Source organism: Rhinoderma darwinii, chromosome 3, assembly GCF_050947455.1.
Source record: "Rhinoderma darwinii isolate aRhiDar2 chromosome 3, aRhiDar2.hap1, whole genome shotgun sequence".
Lineage (NCBI taxonomy): Eukaryota > Metazoa > Chordata > Amphibia > Anura > Rhinodermatidae > Rhinoderma > Rhinoderma darwinii.
This window is the reverse complement of record NC_134689.1, coordinates 426,013,191-426,023,045: the sequence shown is the minus strand read 5'-3', so window position 1 is coordinate 426,023,045 and position 9,855 is coordinate 426,013,191. Positions and strand designations below refer to the sequence as shown.

The window sequence follows — 9,855 nt, the reverse complement described above, 5'->3', positions numbered from 1 at the left end:
GAAAAGTTTCCCCCCTCCCATATACTAATGTGCCACAAACAGGAAGTTAATATCACCAACCATTCCTATTTTATTTAGGTGTATCTATATAAATGGCTCACCCTGTATAAATAGTACAAGCACAAGGGTACCTGTAGTGGTTCAGACAGTAGCAACGGCTAGACATAGATCGAAACTTGACAGCAGACACCAGACGTGGTGTAACACAGCTGGCGTGACCAGTGGCACAACACGACTCCAACAGGTTTAAGGCACAGGAACAAATCACACGGGATACAGGGCATAGGTAGCAGGGCATGGGAAACAATGGGAACAGGATAAAACTAAGAGACCATTCACAAGACTAACATAGGTAAACACAACAACTCTCAGGCAATGAGCAAAGGGGCAGGGCCCTTCTTATAGTCCAGGGTGATCATGGGCTAATTAGTGATAATTCCCATGTGCGCACGCTGGCTCTTTAAGGCCGGGCACGAGCGTGAGTGCGCACCCTACGGGACACAGCGGACCAGAGCGGAATCGAGTGCTGACATCTCCTGGGGAGGAGATGCGGGCCAGCGCTTACAGATCCATCTCTGTGGCCGCCCGGGGGGGTGAGTAATCCTGACGGTCCATGGCCATGGACGCTACATAAGATATATGGAATCTTTTTCCTGTTCAACTTCAAGATTATTATTTTTTGATTTATTAATATCCAGTTTTAAGAATATAACTGTTCCCACCAGAGATGATTAGTGGAATAGTGGAATCCCCCCCCCCCCCCGGCTTCGTTACGCCGCTTGTGTAATATTTCCTCTATAAAAAGGACACAAAGTAATAACCTCACGTCTTATATATTCCACAGACAAGAAGAAAGGATTCTGCTCTGTTATATACAGAAGAATCAAGAAACTTCATCTTTAAATTCCCTCAGCAATACAATGTACAGTATGTTATGTGCGTTCTACAATCTTCTATCGGAGATTTCTGCTAATAAATAATACTGGAAAAAATATTACAATATCCAGAAATATATGATTGATATATTCCATAATGTTTTGTTTTTGATATTATATTTTGTACTTTATCTTTTTTATTATATATATATATATATATATATATATATATATCACACTATATGGTTTTATTTACTTCTAGAGCAAAATATTTTTACCTAGTTCAGATAATTATTATATTATTACTATTTTGAAATTATTGATATAAAATTCACTAGTCTCTCTCTCTCTCTCTCTCTCACTATTAGGCCTCATTTACACGAGCGTGTGCGTTTTGCGCGCGGAAAAAACGCAGCGTTTTGCGTGCGCAAAAGGCACTTGACAGCTCCATGTGTCATCCGTGTATGATGCGCGGCTGCGTGATTTTCACGCAGCCGCCATCATAGAGATGAGGCTAGTCGACGTCAGTCACTGTCCAGGGTGCTGAAAGAGTTAACTGATCGGCAGTAACTCTTTCAGCACCCTCGACAGTGAATTCCGATCACCATATGGAGTAACCTGTTTAAAAAAAAAGAGGTTCGTACTTACCGAGAACTTCCCGACCGTTGCCTTGGTGACGCGTCCTTGGTGACGCGTCCTTGGTGACGCGCCTCTCTTGACATCTGGCCCCACCTCCCTGGATGACGCGGCAATCCATGTGACCGCTGCAGCCTGTGCTTGGCTTGTGATTGGCTGCAGCTGTCACTTGGACTGAATTGTCATCCCGGGAGGTCAGACTGGAGGAAGAAGCCGGGAGTTTTATCGGTAAGTCAGAACTTTTTTTTTTTTTACACGTTCACGTATATTGGGATCAGAAGTCACTGTGCAGGGTGCTGAACCAGTTTAACTATTTCAGCACACTGGACAGTGACTGTCTCATGACGTCGCGTACCGCAACATTTTTTGCCGGGTTCGGTCAAAACGAGTTCGGCCGAACCCGGTGAAGGTCGGTTCGCTCATCTCTAAGACACTCCTTTTGGATGTTTGTAAACAGAAAAGCACGTGGTGCTTTTCTGTTTACATTCAGAGTTTGACAGCTCTTGCGCGAATCACGCAGTTTGCACGGAAGTGCTTCCGTGCGACCTTCGTGGTTTTCACGCACCCATTGACTTTTCACGCAAAATTCACGCATCGTCTGCACTGCCCCATAGAGTAATATAGGTGCGTACGACACGCGTGAAAAGCACGCGCGTCGCACGCGCGTATATTACGCTCGTGTAAATGAGGCCTTACAGTGTGTGGACATGTTAGATGGTCACTGTATTAGTTGAGAAGTGAATGCCAATTTCTTTATTCCAGTAAACCTAAAATCTTAAAAGGTTAGTGGTAGGTTAGTGGTAGGTTTTGCCCTATACTGTAATATTAAACTGTCATTTTATTCCGGTCCCACCTGTGGAGTGTTTCCCGGTCAACCACCAGGTATTGTAAATGGTTGCGTGTTTTGCTGTCTCACCCTTTTACGTGTCCCCCGGTGTTTGTCTTCATTCTTTGTATCCTCCTCTTTCTCTGTCTTCCCAGTGGGCGGGGGTGAAGCTGGCTTTCATAGCAACCAATGTAATACAGTAGTTCAATGGTCAAGGTGATTGGTGTAGGTATAGGATGAGGTGAGAGGGAGAGGAGGGCAGAATTAATTAAAGCGTGAGTGAGGTGATGACAGATGGTCTGAATATTGACTGAATTAGTTGGGCCTTATTTGCTCGGCCGTGTTCAGTCCGTGATATACAGACCGCATGTCGGCCTCATTTTCCGGACCAAAGACAGTTCAGGGAGCCGGGCTCCTAGCATCATAGTTATGTATGTCGCTTGTTGTCCCTGCCCCGCAGTGGGAATACTGTCACGTACGGCACATACGGAAAATACATCTTTGGAGAAATATTTCCTGGTTATAAATATACAAGTTACAAGCAGGTTATTTTCCTCCCTAAAACCTTAGCAACCCCCTGTGTTAACTATTAAAGGGGTTACCCCACAGTCAATGCTTATCACCTATCCGGCCATTTAATTATTTTTTGATGTTTTATGTCATATTATATTGTTTTGTTTAGTTCTAAAGACAAATATTTAACATTAAAATTCCTAGTATTAATATATTCTTACTATTATTACGAATGTTATTATATATTTTTTTTAATTCACATAATGATATAACACATCGTATTAATAATATTACTAAATGTTCTTATTAAAGTCAGTAGTCTTATCTACTGCATGTACATGTGACTGAACAGCAGAATTGTAGTGTAGAAATTATCAGAATATGTTGTACTCAAAAAATTTTTTGTCTCTCTCAGTAAGAAGTTCATCTTTTTGAATATGCAGCACGGTAATTCCAGCACGGTGACTGAAATTGTGCTCCTGGGATTTCAGAATTTTCTAAATTTGTATCTTTCTTCTGCTTCTGATCATCTACTGTGTGACTGTATGTGGAAACCTCCTCATCATTCTAGTGGTGTCCTACAGCCGGTCGCTCCACTCTCCCATGTACTTTTTCCTCACACAACTCTCATTATCAGATATCCTACTCTCCACCACCATAGTATCCAACATTCTCCATAATGTGTTGTATGAAGGAAGTTCTATACCTTTTATCGGATGTTTGATACAATTTTATTTTTTTTTAGCTACAGAAATATTAGAAAGTCTTCTCCTGACCGTCATGTCCTATGACAGGTATCAGGCCATCTGTAACCCTCTACATTACACCTCCGTCATGGACCTCACATTTTGTAGAAGAGCTGTTCTCTTGTGTTGGGTGATGGTTGTTGCTGTTATATTGATAATTTCAGTAACAATGAGTCGTTTACAGTTCTGTGGACCAAACATCATTGACCATTTCTTCTGTGATTTAGATCCTTTACTTGAACTTTCCTGCTCAGACTCTTTTATAGTGAAAGTAGAAGACATGATATTGGCCGTACCATTTGCACTTTGTCCATTTACTATGATTATTGTCTCATTTGTTTATATTATCTTCACCATACTGAAGATCCCATCTGTGACTGGGAGGCAGAAGACCTTTTCCACCTGCAGCTCTCACCTGGCTGTGGTGACTTTTTATTACGGGTCACTTATTAGTATCTATTTATTTCAGAATACCGTCAATGTAAAGAAAATCCTCTCCCTGTTATTCACGGTTATAACTCCACTTCTTAACCCTATGATCTACAGTCTGAGTAATAGAGATATTAAACAGGCTCTTAGAAAGCTCATGAGGAACATGTCTTCTGCCCTCAAATAAGTTGGTCTTTCTACCTGGTCTGTAAAGCACCGATAACTTACATCTTCCCCTATAGTTTTCTTGAAGGCAGTTTTACTGGGAGTTGCTCTTCATTTTTAGGGGTGTTTTTTCTTAATTTATTTTATATTCTCGATCAAAGGTGGATGTTTGTTGTCCTGATCTTCTCAAAAGAAGGAACATAGATGAAGTGTGTTGCTCTTGGTCAGAGGCTATAGCATCGATGGCCGCGGACCGTGAGGATTACTCACCGCCCGACGGCCGCAGCCATGGATCTGTGAGCGCTGGCCAGCATCTCCTCTCCAGAAGACGCCAGCGCTCACTTCCTGAGCATTGTTGTGTTTTCCTATGTTAGTCTTGCAAATGGTCCCTTATCCTGTTCCCGTTGTTTCCCGTGCCCTGTTACCTGTACCCGGTATCCCGTTCTATTTGTTCCTGTGCCTTTAACCTGTTGGAGTCGTGTTGTGCCACCGGTTCCGCCTGCTCTGTTGCCATGCTACCATTGTTCCTGTGCCTTAGAAAGTTGGAGTCGTGTTGTGCCATATACCTGCACCTTGTGTCTGCTGTCAAGGTCCCATCTGTGCCTAGCCGTTGCTACTGTCTGAACCACTATAGGTAAACTTGTGCTTGGACTATTTATGAATTGACTTGGTACTCTGCTGGCCAGCTGCTATCCCGCCATGGCGGTACAGCCCAGTGGGTCCACATACCCAGAGATCATGACATCTTATAAGTGTCTATTAATATATAATCCCTCCCCCCACTCTGACACAAAAGACTAAAAACGTCCTACAGTCAGGACAACTTCCACGATGGCTAATCCAATACCAGTCTAGTGGAACGCCTACATTTCATATTAACCCAATTTGAAAAGGAATGTATTATCAGATGAGCACATAATATTTAAAGGGAATGTGTTGCCAGAAAAACATGTTTTCTTTTTAAAAATTAAACATTTAGTGTGTGGGTGATTAAACACTGTTCAAATTTTTTTTATTTTTTTGCACGAGTCCAGGTAATATTATAAATTATTTCTAATTTATAATACTACCCATTTTTGGTCACTAGATGGAGCTGTTCCCAAAATTGCAGCATTGCAACATTGGGTTAAAAGCCCTCGCTCTAGTGAGCTCTCAGCATCCCCCCCTCCTTTATCCTGGCTAGTGCCGGGATAAACGAGGGGTTTGAACGATGTAACCTCCTACACTGTGTGTCGCCATTTTTTGAGCTAACCCACAGTGTAGTAGGTTTACATACTGTAGTAAACACACACAAACACGAACATACATTGAAATCTCTTACCTGCTCCTGCCGCCGCGGCTCCCTCCGGCCCGTCCGCTCCGTTTGCTGCCGCTGGTGCAAGTGCACAAATCCGGAAGCCGCGACCGGAAGTAGTAATATTGCTGTCCGGCCGCGACTTCCGGTCCACAGGAAAATGGCGCCGGACGGCGCCAATTTCGAATAGGACTGTGTGGGAGCGGCGCATGCGCAGTTCCCACACAGACGCCGTACACTGCAGTCAATGGGACGGGAGCCGTTCGCAGTCCCTATGGGACTGTGGCTGCCGTATTCCATGTCTGTATGTGTCGTTAATCGACACACACAGAAATGGAACAAAAAATGGCAGCCCCCATAGGGAAGAAAAAGTGTAAAAATAAGAAAAAGTAAAACACAAACACACAAATGAATATAAACGTTTTTAATAAAGCACTAACATCTTTAACATATAAAAAAATAATTTGTGATGACACTGTTCCTTTAAGCCCTTAACCCCTTCCCGTCGTAAACAACTTTCAGATTTTCATTTTCTCCTCCCCACATTCCAGAAGCCATAACGTCTTTATTTTTCTGTCGATATAGTACTATGAGGGCTTGATTTTTGCGGGACGAGTTGTAGTTTTTCGTAGCACCATTTATTTTGCCGTATAATGTTCTAAGAAACGGGAAAATATTATTTGTGGGGTAGAAAATGAAAAAATGTTTTTGTGTGCGCCGTTTTTACGGAATTCACTGTGCAATTAAAACAACATGTTAACTTTATTCTGTGGGTCAATACAATTACGGCGATACCAAATATATATAGTTTTTTCTATATTTTACAACTTTTACATGTAAAAACCTAAGTGCAAAAAGGAAAATGTATTCTACATCGCCAAATTCCGAGAGCCACAACTTTTTTATTTTTCCGTCGATTAAGTGGTATGAGGGCTTTTATTTTGCGGCATAAGCTGTAGTTTTTAATAATACCATTTTGGTGTACATGCGACGGTTTGATCACTTTTTATTTCATTTTTTATGGGAGATGAGGTGACCAAAAAATAGACATTCTGGCGTTTTTACTAATTAATTTTTTTTTATGGCGTTCACCGTGCGGGTTAAATAACGATATATTGCAATAGTTAAGACTTTTGCGGACGTGGCGATACCAATTCTGTGTATTTATTTATTTTTTTACTATGCTCTAGGGGGAAAATGGGAAAAGGGGAGTTTTTTGAACTTTAAATTTTTTTTTTCGTTTTTTTTACACCAAAAAAAACTTTATTGAACCCATTTTTACTTTTTTTAATTAGTCCCTCTAGGGGACTTTAACCAGCGATTGTTAGATCGCTTGTACGATATACTGCAATACTAATGTATTGCAGTATATTGTGATCCTGACAGGCACCTATTAAGCCCTGCTGGAGGCAAGGCTTAATATGTGTACAAAGATGGTGGACCTGGGGGTGTTCATTAAGCCCCCAGGCAGCCATAGCAACCATCACCCCCCCCTCCCCCCGCAATTGCGTTGTGGGGGGCGCGATGAGCTGTTAGAGTGGGTCGCCCCCTATTTCTGACGATTTAAATGCTGCGGTCAGTATCGACCGCAGCATTTAACGAGTTAAACTAGCGGGATTGCACTCGAGCGCGATGCCGCTAGTTACTCTGAAGTGTCGGCTGTAACATACAGCCGACACCGGCATCGTATGTAGCGAGCTCACTGCGTGAGCCCGCTCCATACTTCCCCTACCCGACTTTGACGTATGGATACGTCAAATGTCGGGAAGGGGTTAAAGCACATGACATAACAGCACATTATGGATTGCCCTAACTAAAGGCTCCCTGGCTTGCAGTTATATCATGATAATCGTATGGGCACAGGAACTGTACCTAAAAGATCAACAACAGGAGTCCGGTTGTGATTGAAACTTCTGATCTTGGCCAATTAAGCCCTTAGATGCCTCAGTCAATAGAGACTGTGACATCAAAGGAGCTTAACAGAGGTTGGGGGGCTCCCTTGGTCTGCCATTGGCGCCCGCAATGCGATTGCGATTGAGTGTCCTAATGCACACATGAAAACAATCAAATAACCCATGATCACCCTGGATTATAAAAAGGGCACTGCCCCTTCACCCATTGCCTGAGTGTTGTTGTGTTTACCCGTGTTAGTCTTGAAAATGTTCCCTTAGTGTTATCCTGTTCCCAGTGTTCCCGTACCTGCTACCTGTATCCCGTGCAACCGTTGTTCCTGTGCCTTAGACAGTTGGAGTCGTGTTGTGCCATCGGTCACGCCTGCTGTGGTACACCACGCTAGGTGTCTGCTGCCAAGTTCCCATCTGAGCCAAGCCGTTACTACTGTATGAACTGCTACAGGTACCCTTGTGCTTGGACTATATAGGCATTGACATGGTACTCTGTTGGCCAGCTGCTATCCCGCTACGGCGTTACGGCCAAGTGGGTCCACATACACACAGATCGTGACAGTAAAAAAAGTAGGAGGAAGAATGTTTTATTTGGTGGATTGGAAGGGGTTTGGTCCAGAGAAAAGGTCCTGGGAGACAGAAGAGAACTTCAATACTCCTGCCCTCTGGAGCTTCGGCCGCAGCCATGGATCTGTGAGCGCTGGCCCGCATCTCCTCCCCAGGTGATGCCAGCACTCACTAACGCTCCGTTCTGCTGTGTCCCGTAGGGTATTAAATTGTTATACTGTTTGGCCAGCTGCTATCCTGCTACGGCGGTACGGCCCAGTGGGTCCACATACCCACAGATTGTGACAGAGGCGTAGCTATGTTCTCCTGCACCCGGGCAAAGATTCAGATTGGCGCCCCCCAACTTATTTCCCAACATCTCCTTCCCCCTCGACATGTTTGTTTCTCTACCAATCAATGAGGTTTATTTTTTTCAAATTTTTTTGCATGTAACGCGAGCATAAAAAAAATTCTACACCTTACAAGCGATATAGTTCTAAGGTAGTTTAACTTAACAATAAGATAAAATAAAATAAATTAACGAGGCCACACACAGTCCCCTTTAGATAGCACTAAACACAGCCCCCTTGTAGATAGCGCTACATATAGCCCCCCTCTTGTATATAATGCCACACAGCCCCCTGCAGATAGCTCCACACACAGCTCCCCCCTTGTCGATCGCTCCACACACAGCCCCCTGTAGATATCTCTACACACAGCCCCCTGTAGATAGCACCATACATCCCCCTTGTAGATAGTGCCACACAGAGCCCCTCTCCTGTAATTAATGCCACACAGCTCCCTCTTGTAGCTAGTGCCACACACAGCCCCATCTTGTAGATAGCACCACACCCCCTCTTGAAGATTGCACCACACACATTCCCCCTTGAAGATATTGAGCACAGCCCACCCTTGTACTAAGTTCCACCCCTTCTTGTAAATAGAGCCACAGCCTCCCTTGTACTTAGTGCCACACCCCTTCTTGTACTTCGTGCCATACAGCCCCCTTGTATTTAGGACCACAATACCCTCCCTGTGTACATAGTGCCATGCAGCCCCCCCCCTTTGTACTTAGTGCCACACAGCCCCCCTTTGTACTCCGTGCCAAATAACCCCCCTCCCCCTTGTACATAGGGCCACACAACCCCACACAACCCCACCCCCTTGTACATAGTGCCATAGCCATAGTGGATTCACACGAGCGTGTGCGATTTGCGCGTGCAAAAGGCACTTGACAGCTCCATGTGTCAGCCCCGTATGATGCGCGGCTGCGTGCTTTTCGCACAGCCGCCATCATTATGACACTCCATTTGGATGTTTGTAAACAGAAAAGCACGTTCTGCTTTTCTGTTTTCAATCATCCTTTTCACAGCTCTTGCGCGAATCACGTGCGTCCCATGGAAGAAGTTCCGTGTGGCATACGCGAAATACGCCCAAAGAACGGACATGTCATCACTTTTTCGCAGCGGACTCAAGTTGTGGAAAAATCACGCAACTGTCTGCACTGCCCCATAGACTAACATAGGTTCGTGCGACGCGCGTGAAAATTACGCGCGTTGCTCGGACATATATCCTGTTCGTCTGAATAAGCCCTCACCCACACGTATTCAGATAGAATGATTGATTTTTTGGATTTAAAGGGAATGTGTTGCCAGAAAAACATGTTTTTTTTTTTTTAATTAAACATTTAGTGTGTGGGTGATTAAACATTGTTCAAATTTTTTTTATTTTTTTCACGAGTCAGGATATATTATAAATTAATTCTAATTTATAATATTTCCCATTTCTGGTCACTAGATGGAGCTATTCCCAAAATTGCAGCATTGCAAAATTGGGTAAAAAGCCCTCGCTCTAGTGAGCTCTCAGCATCCCCCCCCTCCTTTATCCTGGCTAGTGCCGGGATAAACGAGGGGTTTGAACG

General features: G+C 43.8%; 1 pseudogene; it reads left to right on the top strand.

Moving 5' to 3' along the window:
- The first annotated feature begins 2,573 nt into the window (after positions 1-2,573).
- Positions 2,574-4,212, top strand: LOC142750695 (olfactory receptor 11L1-like; annotated as a pseudogene).
- Positions 4,213-9,855: the final 5,643 nt, after the last annotated feature.